This window comes from Elephas maximus, chromosome 27 (assembly GCF_024166365.1).
Source record: "Elephas maximus indicus isolate mEleMax1 chromosome 27, mEleMax1 primary haplotype, whole genome shotgun sequence".
NCBI lineage: Eukaryota > Metazoa > Chordata > Mammalia > Proboscidea > Elephantidae > Elephas > Elephas maximus.
Genome location: NC_064845.1, coordinates 8,310,886 through 8,325,297, shown reverse-complemented (window position 1 = coordinate 8,325,297; position 14,412 = coordinate 8,310,886).

The following is a 14,412-nucleotide window of genomic DNA, read 5'->3' as shown; positions in this document are numbered from 1 at the left end:
AGGTATCCCATAAATGATTTTGGATAACTTTTTAAAGTGGGCAGAAATAAAAGTTCTGAGAAAATACATGAAAAGATATGGAAAAACGGCACCCTTATTCTCTGCTAAGGGTTTTGATCATTCTCAGAGGGCAACAGGGAATTGTTTTCTGTGACACACATGCAAGTAGGCAGCAGAATTTCAGAGCGGAAGTGTAAACACGATCGGGAGGAGGGCGATGGAGCACCAGACAAATGCTGCTTCCTGGGAATTCTGAAGGAGAGAAAGGATCAATGCTGACTAAGCAGCTACGTTGTGCCAGGCACTATGACAACGGCCTTCCCAAAGTCAGAATTTTAATCCTCATCACGACCCTGCGATGTAAACGCCATTTGCCTCATTTTAGGCTCAAAGAGGTGGAGAAATTAACTGAGTTACAGAGCTGGACCTGGCTGAGCTAGGATTGCGCTCCCTCTTCCTCATACACACACAACCCACACACTGTGAAGAGCCTGTATGAGCTAGAGATGGAAAACTATATTTTAGGCCTAACAGGGAAACCCAAATTCATTTAGAAAACTGAAATAGGTTATGACACTTCAGAAAGGTTCACCTCTGCCTACTTGTGTCTTGCTTAATGCCCGTTTCACATCTCTATTCCAGCTCTGTGATTGACCGTCCCAGCGTAGGAGAACCGAGTGGATTCTCTGTCTCCCAGCGTTCTAGAAACACAGCGTTACCTATATTTAAAAAGCCTAGATCACTGCGAGCCCTGCAAAAATATCCCAAGTATTGATTTAAACATGTCTTTTTGCAACATGCCTCCCTGTATGCGCTGGGACACAGAAAGTGACCCATAAATATTCTGGAAGGGCCATTCGTTTTCAGTTCTCCTGACACGCTCAGCCACGGAACCATTCTTCCTCCAGGTGCTCCCAAGATTTCAAATCGCCGCACAGGTTGGCTGAGAGAAGCAGCTCCGGTTCAAGGGGCTTGCTGCAGGCCTTCTGCTGACGGTGCTGGCTGAGCTTCCTTCCGGAGATTTCTAAAAATAATAAGGGATGGTTTATCTTCATATCACCTTTCTCTCACAATGGCGGGAGTTCAAAGGGGTTTGAGTCTTGTTTCATTAATTCCTAATAGCCTTCCGAGGCAAAGAAGAGTTTGATACCCCAGTTGCTGAGAAGGATTTGGGGGCTTGGGGTATGTATGTGTTTCAGGTCATGTGGAAAAATAGGCTGAGAGTGGCTTCGTGAGCTCCATCACATCGCTGAGCTACACAGCCAGAAGATTTTGGAGCTGGAAGGATCCATGTTGTAGAACCACGTATTTCCAGATGAAGAAGTCCAGACCTAAATATTTTGGGGCCTTCCAAAGCCACACAGAGAAGGGGTTGAGGGCCCACCTAACATCATGTACAAAACTAGTGTCTTAGTTGCCCAGGCAGCCATAACAAAATACTGTAAGTGGGTGGCTGTAAAGAATAGGAATGTATTGTCTCAGTTTGGAAGTTACCACCCCATATTTTTGACTATATTTTTTATGTATCCCGTGGTTTATCAAGTGAGGACATCAGCTCTAGGAGAAGGTCCTTCTTTGCCTCCTTCAGCTTCTAGTAATCCCAGTTGCTGCCAGCAATCCTTGGTGTTTCTGGGCTTGTAGTAGATACATCTGGCCTGTCATCACATGGGATCTGTCTTCCCTCTATGCAAGTCTCTGTGTGTCTGCTTTCCCTTTTTATAAGAGACCACTCGGAAGAGACTAGGTTTGGGACCCACCCTACACTGGTATGACCTTATTAACATAATAATATCCATCACTATCTAGTATATTTCGACTCACAGTGACCCTACAGGACAGAATAGAACTGTTCCATGGGGTTTCCAAGGGATTCCTGGTGGATTTGAACTGCTGATCTTTTGGTTAGCAGCCATAGCTTAACCACTGTGTCACCAGGGCCCCAATATAACAATAAACCCAAACCAAAACCATTGCCATGGAGTCAATTCCTATTCCCAGCAACCCTATAGGACAAGATAGAACTGCCCCATAGGGCTTCCAAGAACAGCCGGTGGATTCAGACTGCCAACATTTTGGTTAGCAGCCAAACTCTTAACCACTGTGTTACCCGGGTTCCTTAGGTGCCGTCAAAGGGAAAAAATCACTAGGGCTCCAACACAACAATTAAAGAACCCTATTTCCAGACAGGGTTAAGATTTCAACACATCTTTTAGGGGTCACAATTCCGTCAATAACAATCCGTGACTAAAACAGGACAAGGGTTAGATTATCTGATTTTTGACTCAATGATCCAAGAGATTAAATGGGCATAGCAGCCAGAAAAATAAGGGAAGAAAAGATGAACTATTATCATCCTTAAAATTCCAAGGTGGTTAACCAAAGCTTAGCTCAAGGTTTTGGAGACACTTTTGCCTATGGCAGATCTGACAGGTAGGTGACGAGTACTGGATTAGAACCCAGATCTGACTAAGGCCAAAGTCCGCACTCTGGACCACCCTCTCTACCGGTAAATAAGTATCTGAAGTGCTTTACGATGCTCAAATCTTTGAAAGATTCTGGAAAATTGGACAGGTGGTTTAAGGGTGAGGTGGGAAAGAAAGCCTTTTATTCCCATTTTACCCTTTTTTAACTGCTTAAATATCTGTTAACTATCATGCAGTTTACTTTGTTTTCTAAAAAAATGGTTGACATATCTGAAGAAGTTTCCTGGACTGTAACATATCACTTAATTAAAAGAAAAAGAAAAAACTTAATTCTTCCCATAGCTCGAAAGCTTTGCTACCATCAAGGCACTGTTTTATCTTCTTTGGAGTATCACACCGTATTTTCTGACTGTATTTTTTATGTATCCTGTGGGTTTCTTACATGACAACTGCAGCTAAAAATATGCTTGCTTCTGCTCACTCCCAATTTATTACTTTTGTAAACTCTCACTCCACACAGGATCTTTTTATGAAGAATTTTTTACAGGTGTTCATATTCCTTGTTCACCCGAGACATTTATTGATCACCTACTACATCTCAGGCACTTTATGACCAGCCAGGAAGACATACATGTGACACCGCAGCATAGTCTATGGAATACATAATTAAGGTACGTATGCTATGCTGGAAGGACACACAGGAAGGGTGGCCCATCCTGCGGAAGGAGTTAGGAAAATGTTGTAGAAGTGACATTTGACGTAGGTCTTGAAGGGGAAATGGACTTCCAGCAGTCAAACAGAAAGCAAGTTATTCTAAGCATGTGTAAAAACAGAATGAGAGAGGAGTTTATTCACCAGAGTTTTCAAGGGCTGTTACCCAGAAGAAAAAAAGACAGGGTAGGAAACCAGAAAACACAAGCCAGGTGGCTGTGGGAGGCAGAGAGCCACGGGGCAGTGAACAGTGTGTAAGAAGAGACAGAAAGAGAAGGAGAAGTCGGTGTGCAGGAGGAGCCTGAGGAGAGAGAAGGAACGAGACAGAAACTGTAGCATACTTCTCTGTGGGATGGTCTGGATGAACACCTGTACAACCCTTGTTGGCAGGAGCAATCTGCTATAGTGTCTAGGGATGCACTCTTGGGTGATGAAACTATTGTTGTTGTTGTTCGGTGCTGTCAAGTCGGTTCCAACTCACGGGGACCCTATGTACAACAGAACTAAACACTGCCCATTCCTGAGCCATCCTCACAATCATTGCTATGGTTGAGCCCATTGTTGCGGCCCCTGTGTCAATCCATCTCGTTGATTAACTCAAAGATGTGATTACTGTAGAAACGGCAGAGTGGACACTTTCCAGAGAATGAAAGGGTGATAATGGGTCAGGGCACATGAAGACCTCTGGGTGGTCGGCAATGTTCTGTTTCTTGGCCCGGGCAGTGGTTACAATGGTGTTTGCCATATAAATAATTCATTAAGTTAGATTTGTTTTGTTGTTTTTGTTTATCTATGTTTTATTTTACCATGTAAAAGATTACCAAAACCTGGATTAAAGACATGTCTCATTTTTCAAGGACTCTGGATGGGAGTGTTGGAAATGATCTATATCTCACTTTAAAGGGTGGTTACACATGTGTAAACATACACAAAAATGTATGGAGTATCACACATTAGATTTGTGCTCATTTTTATGTGTAATTTTAAAAAAAGAAAAAAATCAAATTCCATTTGGCAAATGAGAATACACTGGGGTTGTCTGGGAAAATAAGACTTGCCCTTATCTTTCCATTATACTGTTAGCAGGCCTCAAGGTGCCTCAGCCATAGCCTAGTCACCCATGAAAGAACATGGTGTACTCGGTGAACATGCGGTGGTCGCTGTGGCTGCAGAGGTGAAGGGTCGCTGTCAGGAGAGCCAGACTCATAACAGAGGCGGGAGTAAGGCTAGTAAGGAATCTCAGAAAGCCCCCAGGGTGTGTGGGGCTCTTCCAAACCTGGTCCTCTTTCCTACAACTTCTCTCCAGGAGTCAGCATCACAGTCTCCCCAAGCTCTACCAAAAGGGTTACGGTTGAGCCAATTCCGACTCATAGCGACCCTATAGGACAGAGTAGAACTGCTCCATAGGGTTGCCAAGGAATGGCTGGAGGATTCGAACTGTTGACCTTTTGGTTAACAGCTGAGCTCTTAACCAGTGCACCACCTGAAGCCCTGTTGTTGTTAGGGGCTGTTGAGTCAATTGCAACTCATAGTGACCCTATGTACCATAGAACAAAACACTGCCTGATTCTGCACCATGCTCACAATTGTTGTTATGCTTGAGCCCATTGTTGCAGCCACTCTGTCAATCCATATCATTGAGGGTCTTCCTCTTTTTTGCTGACCCTCTACTTTGCCAAGCATGATGTCCTTCTCCAGGCACTGATCCCTCCTGACAACATGTCTGAAGTAGGTAAGATGCAGTCTTGCCATCCTTGTTTCTAAGGAGCATTCTGATTGTACTTTTTCCAAGACAGATTTATTCGTTCTTTTGGCAGTCCACAGTATACTCAATATTCTTCACCAACACTACAAGAAGGACCCAGCAGTCTACTTCTGATAAGAATTAGCCACTGAAAACCTGAAGCTCGAGATGGTAATAATGGGAACTCTTTGCTCAAGGGGAGTGTAGTGAGGGCAAAGTCATTCTAGTCAAAGGGAGAACCCTGAGCCTTTCTCACTCCAGTGCTGGGGAGGTCTCTTCAAACAAAGGGCTGATCGTCTTTCAAAAAGAAAAGCATAACAGAGTAACCCTATCTGGGCTTGAGTTGTGGTTGGGATAGGGTATTCCTTCAAGCTTTCTGGCTTAACACCCTTGAAATGCTTGTACCCAGGAACAAAGAGCAGGTGTAATCACTTGAGGATGGAAGCACACAATGCAGTGAAAACAAAAGAGCACCTGTGCCCTCCAACCTCCACTCTTGCAGGAATGTATCACACAGGCAGCCCCAGGGCAGCCACTGGGTTCACTGGGTCCCCACCGCTCCGTTGAGGGCACCACTTTCTCATCTTCATTTTGACTCCTACGGTGTCAACACCACAATGTACTTAAAAGAGGGCTTGCGCTGGAGGATCACATTGAACTGGGCCCCTGTCTTGGCCTTGCCACTTATGGTTTCTGTGGCCCTGAGTTAATTATTTGATCCCTCTGGTCCTTACCAGTGAAATGAGGAAATAAAATGAAGCAATAGCTATGCAGCACCTGTTGTGGTTCCAGCCCTCAGTAGGCACTTAGGAAATGGTAGTGTTTGTTGTTATAATTTGGTGGAATTTAAAAGCATTTTTAAAAATCCCAACATAATGTCCAGAATAGCTAAAATAAAAAAGACCGACAATACCTAATGGTGGTAAAAATGAGGAACCACTAGAAATCTCAAACATCGCTGGTGGAAGGGTGAATCAGTCCAGTCGCTCTGGGAACCTGTTCAGCAGAAGCTGCTACGGCTAAACGTAGGCTCCCCTATGACACCGAGCAGTTCCACTCTTTGGTATGACATATACCCAACAGAGAGTATGCTTGTCCCTCCCAAAAGACAAGAGTACTCATAGCAGCATAATTCATAACAGCCAGAAACCTGAGATGACCCAAATGGCCATCAGCAGAAGAGATAAACTGCAGTGCACTCACACGGTGTACTGTTACGCAGCCATGAAATGAAACAGGTGCCTGCTCCATGCAGCAATGTGAACGAGCCTCATTACTCAGTGTGGGGTGAAGAAGCAAGATATGCAGGAGCACTTCCGGCACGCCTGCCTTTACGTACGTTTCAGATACAGGGAAAACTAGCCTATGGAGTTAGCAGTCAAGGGAGTGGTTACTCCTGGGGCGAAGACAATGGGTGAGTGATTGGGGAGGGGCATGAGGGAGACATCTGGAGTCATGCAATAGTCTGTTTCTTGATGTGGATGGAGTTCAATTTGTGATAATTCATTAAGCTATGAACTTGTTATTTTCACATTTTTCCGACTAGATATGAACAGGCACTTCAACAAAGAAGACATTCATACAGCTAACAGATACATGAGGAAATGTTAGCCATTAGAGAAATGCAAATTAAAACTACAATGAGATACCACCTCACCCCAACGAAAAGAACAACGAGGCTAGCATTAATCTAAAAAACACGAAGTAATAAATGTTGGAGAGGTTGTGGAGAAACTGGAACATGTATACACTGCTGGTGGAAATATAAAATGGTACAACCACTTTGGAAATCAATTTGGGACTTCCTTAAAAAGCTAGAAATAGAAGTACCATATGATCCCAATATCCCACTCCTCAGAATACATCCTAGAGAAATAAGAGCCCTCACATGAATAGATATATGCACACCCATGTTCACTGCAGCACTGTTCACAATAGCAAAAAGATGGAAACCACCTAACTGCCCATCAACGGATGAATGGATAAACAAATAATGGCACATTCACACAATGGGGTACTGTGCAATAATAAACAACAACAATGAATCTACAAAGCATCTCATAACATGGAGGAATCCCAATCCACCTGGAGCAAAGGAAAATGAAGAACACCAAAGACATAAGAAAAATATGAGCCCAAGAGACAGAAAGGGCCACATAAACCAAACAGTCCATCAGCCTGAGACTGGAAGAACTAGATGGTACCTGGCTACCACCAATGACCACCCTAACAGGGAACACAACAGTGAGTCCCTGATGGAATGGGAGACGAGTGGGATGCAGAACTCAAATTCTAGTAAAAAGACCAGACTTGATGGTTTACCTGAGAACGGAGGGACCCCAGAAGACATGGGTCCCAGACACTCTGTTACCCTCGAACTAAAACCATTTCCAAAGCCAACTCTTCAGACAAAGATTAGACTGAACCATAAGACATAAAATAATACTGGTGAAGAGTGTACTTCTTGGCTCAAGTAGATGCATGAGACTAAATGGGCAGCTCCTGTGCAGAGGTGAGATGAGAAGGCAGAAGGGGACAGGAGCTAGTTGAATGGACACAGGAAATACAGGGTGGAGAGGAGGAGTATGCTGTCACATTGTAGGGAGAGCAACTAGGGTCACATAACAATGTGTGTATAAGCTTTTGTATGAGAAACCAACTTGAACTGTAAACTTTCACATAAAGCACAATAGAAAAAAATCTTTTCAGGGTTTGAGGGAGCTAATAAATCATATTCTTCCTCATAAGGTTCAGAAGCAATCGAGAAACAGACCTCTAAAGCTGAGAAAAATAAAATAAAATGGTATTTCTGTTCTAAGGGTGGTAAAGCTGGATTGACTGACCACCCAAACCCACTGCCATGGAGTCAATTCCAACTTACAGTGACCCTACAGGACAGAGTAGAACTGCCCCAATGGGTTTCCAAGGAGCGGATGGTGGATTCAAACTGTCAACCTTTTGGTCAGCAGCTGGGCACTTAACTACTGTGCCACCAGGCTGTTTTAATGATGAAATGAGTTACTGTTTTTAAGGTGCACAGAACACTGCCTGGCTCAGAGTGAATACTTCATGTGCTGCTTATATAAAGAATACCAAAAAACCCGCTGGTGTTGAGTCGATTCCGACTCATAGCGACCCAATATATAAAGAATATATATAATATATATACACAACATATATATATAAAGAATATGAGTACTAAATACAGAAACAAAGGTCCCTGGGTGACCCATACGGTTTGTGCTCAACTACTGACCTAAAGTTTGGCAGTTCAAGCCTGTCCAGTGGCACTGCGAAAGAAAGGCCTGGAAACCTGCTTCTGTACAGATTACAGCCAAGAAAACCCTATGGAGCAGTTCTACTCTGTAAGACACGGAGTTGCCATGAGTCAGAATCAACTTGAGGGCAACAGGTTTTGGTTTTATTCAGAAACAACCAAACAAGCACTATCCAGCACCCACTGAGGAGACAGATGAGAATTGCAAAGTCCCTGTTCTCATGGGGTCCATACGTTTAGTGAGGAAGATGGCAAAGAAGCAAACTGAGAGCAAGGAGCTTAACTCTTAGAACACAGGTAGACACTGTGGGAACCCAGCGGAGGGAGTGCCTGGCTGGGTAAACAGAAGTAAAGAAAGCTTCCCAAAATGCTCATCAAACACCAAGCCAAATCGTTCTGACACAGGCTAACACATTCCATTTCCTCCAGGCTGCTGCTTCTGCTGATTTCTGCCTTAAATTCCCCTAGAGCTCAGCATGCCTTTTAGACGCTCAATACCCAGGTACCTTGTTAGCATTTTCCTAATTTACTGGAGTTACTACCAGCTGGTCATCACTCCAAGAGCCCTGGTGGCTCAGTGGTTAAGGCACATGGCTGCTAACTGAAAGGCCCAAAGTTTAACCCACCAACTGCTCGGCAAAAGAAAGACGCGGCAGTCTGCCTCTGTAAAGGTTGCAGCCTCGGAAAACCTATGGAGCAGCTCTACTCCAACCTTCAGGGTCGCTATGAGTCAGAAGCGACTCGATGGTAGTGGGTTTGGTTAGTTTGGTTTGGTTTGATTTGGTTCAGTTTGCTTAGTTACCACTTTACTGGATGCTGGCCTTCCAAAATGCCATGACCGCCTGCCAGGTGTACGCACCATGCCAACACCTGCCAGGAGAAATGAGAGCCATTCGCACCAAACACTGGAATGGCAGGCCAACACCACACCACTGGCTGCCCCGCCTGCACAGATAAGCCCAGCACCGTGTGGGCACAGACAGAAAACAACGCCTGCAGGAAAGCAGCCCCAAGCCAGTCCCGTAGGCCACTATTTCCCCTTGGCTCCAGTGTCCTGTGTATGCAGACTCCCGGGTATCGTCAGGTGATCAGTAATAATTACAATGATAGCTGAACTCCACTGTGTGCCAAGCTCTACACAGCATGCTTCCCATCCAACCCCAAGGAAGCGATTATAAATGAGGCTCAGAAAGGTTAAGTAACTTACCCGAAGTCACGCATTCAGAGAAGCTTAGATTTGGAGCCAGGGTACTTTGACTCCACAGCTGGGGCTCTGCCCACTATACCAGGTTTCTCTTGGGACGGTCTATGGACTCATCTGGGGGGCTTGGAAATCCCCAGGCCCTTCCTCCAGATCACCTGAATCAGGGTGCCAGAGGAGGGAGCTCGGGAGTCTGCATTTTTACTAACTCCCCGGATGCACCACAACATACAAAGCTCATCACCGTGCCACGCAGGCTCCTGCTACTGCTCACATCCTATGCCCTGGTTCTTTCAGGCCTGCTGCTAGAAGGTATGAGAACACTGGTGTGCAGCCTCCAATCCCAGGGGTAGGAGCATTTCTCTGGAGGGGGTTATCTGCAGGAGGGTGTGATGCTGACATTCAGTTCCTAGACAGGAGGTAGAGCTCCTCCTCCTAGGCCCTTCTGAAGCCCTCCCCTTCCCTCCTCCCAGCTGTGACCTCCCCTAGGCTCCAGGAGACCCAGACTGGCTTCACCAATGACGTAAAGGCTTAAGGAGTTCCATCAGTCACCGAAGGCTCTGATAGGGATCACAGTAGAAGGTCCCGGACAGAACTGGAGAAAAATGTAAAACAAAATTTAGACTCACAAAAAAAAATACCAGACTTACTGGCCTGACAGAGACTGCAGAAACCTCAAGAGTATGGCCCCTGGACACCCTTTTAGGTCAGTAATAAAGTCACTCCTGAGGTTCACCCTTCAGACAAAGATTAGACAGGCCCATAAAACAAAACGAGACTAAATGGGTACACCAGCCCAGGGGCAGGGACGAGAAGGCAGGAGGGGACAGGAAAGCTGGATGAATGGAAATGGGGAAGCCAAGGTCAAGGAGGGGAAAGTGTTGACAGGTCATGGGGTTGACAGCCAATGTCACAAAACAGTATGTGTATTAATTGTTCAATGAGAAACTACTTCGTTCTGTAAACCTTCACCTAAAGCACAAATTAAAGAAAAAAAGAAGAAAGAAATGTAGGTCAGTGAACAGCAACTCTGGCAAAAGCAGTGTTGGGGGCTGAACTTGGCCAAACTGTTTCCCCCAACCACTCCCTCAGCCTCCAGTACCACCAGCCCTGAGGACCCCAGGGCTCCCCTCAAAAAATCACTTTGAAAAGCACCGTTGGAAGCCACGCACAAGCTGTATATACTCTGGACTCAGCTATTACGATATATACATCTTTCAAGAGATTAGAACATTTGTGTCCCCTGGGTTTGCACTAATACAGTAGCCAGAAGTCCCTGGGTGATGCAAATGGTTAACATGCTCGGCTGCTAACCGGAAAGCTAGAGGGTCAAGACCACCTAGAGGTGCCCGGGACGAAAGCCCTGGAAATCTGCTTCTGAAAGATCAGCTGTTGAAAACCCTTTGGAGCACCCTACTCTGACATGCACGGGGTCACCATGAGTCAAAGACGACATAAAAGCAACTGGAAGAGCCATCTGTGGCTATTTAAAATCTTCCGTTGTTTATTAAGGTGTAAGTAAGACACAACAAACTGCACATAAAACGTACAGTATGATGTTGATACATGTATGTGCCCATGAAACCGTCATCACAGTCAAGAGAATGAACACATCTCTCACGCCCAAAAGCCTTCTCGGCCCCTTTGTAATGCCTCCCTCCCTATTCCTATCTACCTGCCTCCAATTTCCAAGCAACCACTGTTTGGCTATTTAATCAAAATCAAATAGAATCACAAATTTAGTTCTTCAGTGGCCGTAAGCCATATTTGAACGTTCAGTAGCCACATGTGGCTGCCATATTGGTCAACGCAGATACAGAACTTTTCTACCATCACAGAAAGCTCTGTTAGACAGCACTGCTGTGGACATTAGGTCCTTTTTCCTTTTATACTGCTAGATAAATGTGGTCCAAAATTCTTCCAAGGCTCACCTTTTTAAAAACTGCTTTTGTTTATTGGGAGCTTTCCAGGCGCCAGACTAATAAGCATTTTAGATACATTATTTTGGTAAATAATAACTGTTAGATAGAAACAGTTAATGTCCTCATTTTACAGATAAGGAAACTGAGGCTCAAGGAGGCTAAACGGAGGGCAGAGCTGGTCTGGCTGCTAAGCCTTGCCTTTAACCTTGACCTTACCCTTCAAGCATCCTCCTTATTTCTGAGGCAGCAAAGTCCGTTGGTTAAGAACATAGGCCTGAAGTCTTCTCAACAGCGTTCCAATCCTGGCTCCACCATCTCCTAGCTTGGTGATCATGGGCAAGTTATCAAATTATCAATGCTTCAGTCTCCTCATCTATAAAATGATGATGATGATAAAACCTGCCCCATATAGGGTCACTATGAGTTGGAATCAGCTCGACGGCAGTGGGTTTGGTTTTTGGGTTTATATGGTTACTGTATGATTAAATGAGCTAAAATACATAATGCATTTAGGGTGGTGCCAGGCACACAGTAGGTTCTATAAGCGTTTGTTATTTTACCCCCCTTTTCCTCACTCCCACCCTGAGCTCGTTTTTGCAATGTTTCGGTTTCTCAGAGAGAGAGGCACATGTCCTGAATAATTAGACATTGGCCAGGTCCTTTATTCCCTCTCTCAGCATTTCCTGAGTTCCGTGAGGCACGAGGCTCTCCCTGCTCTATGCTGTGTCACAGATAAAAATGAAGGAGGTTCCCGTGGTTTCAGGCTTTATATTTCTGCTCAGACTTGTCCCCAGTGATCTCTAAGTCACTTCCTTTTCTTTTCAAAGTAAGGACAGGATTATTTGAGGAAACAAGCACAGAATCATTTCCCCACATTTCCCCACTCCATTAGCTTTTTCGAAGAGGTAAATGGTGTTAGATTCATAATTTGTTCCCTATTCGTCAAGATCCTTTGTTCACTACCTTCGAATGCTTCAAGACCCAGCAGGTGCTTTCTCAAGGAAACTCGAATACAGCAATCCCTGGGTTACAAACAAGATCTGTCTTTAAGTCGAATTGTAGGTAATTTAGAACAGGTGATACGGTTCTCATTTAGTGTCAGTCAAATGTTTATCTTAGTACATAGTATATATTTTACCTTTCTATGCATGTAAAACACTTTAAGAAACACTGCCAAATCTCTCAAGGTTTTCATGAGTGTCACAAAGTAGTACATGAGTTCGTTATCAATGACAACTGTGTTTATTTCTAATTTTTAATGGAGCCCTGGTGGTGCAGTGGTTAATATAGGCTTTATGGCAGACCATTCTTAAGTACAAGTTGTCCGTAAGTTGGACCTTTATAACCCAGGAACTTCCTGCAACATATTATCACTGTGAGAATCATTGTGACAGGCTACCCTTGCAAGAATCATTAAGCCATAGAGTAAAACTCCATTAAGGGAACGTCAGGATGGAGAGAACAGGCTGAAGCAGAAACGTGGGTTTTGCCAGATATGACTGGCTTTTCTAATAGGCAGCACAGTAAAACCCATCCTCAGGAGCTGATTTTTTTTTTTTTTTTTGCCTTTAGGGAACAATTTCCTTTCCTTTTCCTCTGCACTTCTAGCCCCCTGCCCATTCACAACATTAGACTCCCAAAAAAGACTTGTTTCTTTGAAGAAGATACAGGACGGAGGTTCACCTCACTCCATGGACACCAAAGTCCCAGGCACAAGGGTCCATTGGTCCTTCTGGGCCCCACCCAGTAGCACAAAGTCTAAGATCACATTCCATGACCAGAAAAAGCTCCCAACACACACACACATTCACATAAGTGCTTCAGCTTAACTCCCTTTCTAATTATGGGATTTCCATTCTAAAATGACAAAATTTTCATCCGACCATTAAAGTGTTAAGAACCCCTTCCTGATTACCCAAACCAACATTTTTTAAATGGTTTGGGTTTCAGTTCATAAAACCACAGCATCTATCCCAGGAGCATGAAAAAAAAAATTTTTTTTCTATAGGTATGTATTGATCTTTAGAAACACAATTTTATTTTCTCCAACGATTAAAGGGAGATTATGCCACTCGGCCTAAGAAGATGGTCTCACTTCTTACCACCTGATGTCCAACAGACAGCTATCTTCATTTCAAAAGACCCCAAAGGTCAAGGCTTATTTAGCTCTTTGCAATACTCTGTGTTGCCCTAATTCTGCCCTTCCATTCAATTTCCTTATCTAGTAGGACCTATTTCCAATGTGTGTTTTGTAGAATAATGGATCCATGATGTGCTAGTAAGTATCCCTGGGGTGGTGAAAAATAAATGGTTCTATAGGCAATGAGTTTGGGAGATGCTGAGCTAAAGAAAATTAAACAGGTTTCTTTACTGCAGGACTTCTCAGAGCCTTTAATGTGTTGATGGTATTGTGGCTCAGAGGGGCGAAGAGGATTCCAGAGGTAAGTCTGTAACTGCATGTCACAGAGGCTGGTGTATAGCAATGATCAATCACTGCAAGCTTTATTATCAATGTTCTTATTATAATAGCTATACTTAGTAGTTCTCATAATTTGATGTTTTCCCAAACTGACATGTTTAAGGGTGCTTTTCTTCTAAAGAATAACTCCCTAGACTTGATGTTCCCCAGAACACACTCTGAGAAAGGCTAACCTAGCTCATCGCTCCCTGTAATATTTCATAAACATCTTACTGATTTCTGTGAGCAAAGAAATAGGTAAAACATGGTGCATTTGGAAGTGCACACAATACAAGGCTGGTTTTGTAAGCATTTATAGTCCAGAAACAAGACTAGTTCCTATTGTGGCAGGACTTCATTCATTCTGCCTCCTTGACCACAGCCAATGGTCCTAACGGTTTTGTATGGTCTTAATTGCTTTATACCTCTTCAGAAACCCTGGTGGCATAGTGGTTAAGTGCTACAGCTGCAAACCAAAGCGTCGGCAGTTCGAATCCACCAGGTGCTCCTTGGAGACTCTGCGGGGCAGTCTACTCTGTCCTATAGGGTCGCTATGAGTCGGAATCAACTCGACAGCACCGGGTTTGGTTTCGGGTTTTTGAGAAAGGGGTACACCCATACGTGTTTTGTTAAGGGAAAAACTTTTGGGACACAGAGAAGATCCACAAGTCACATT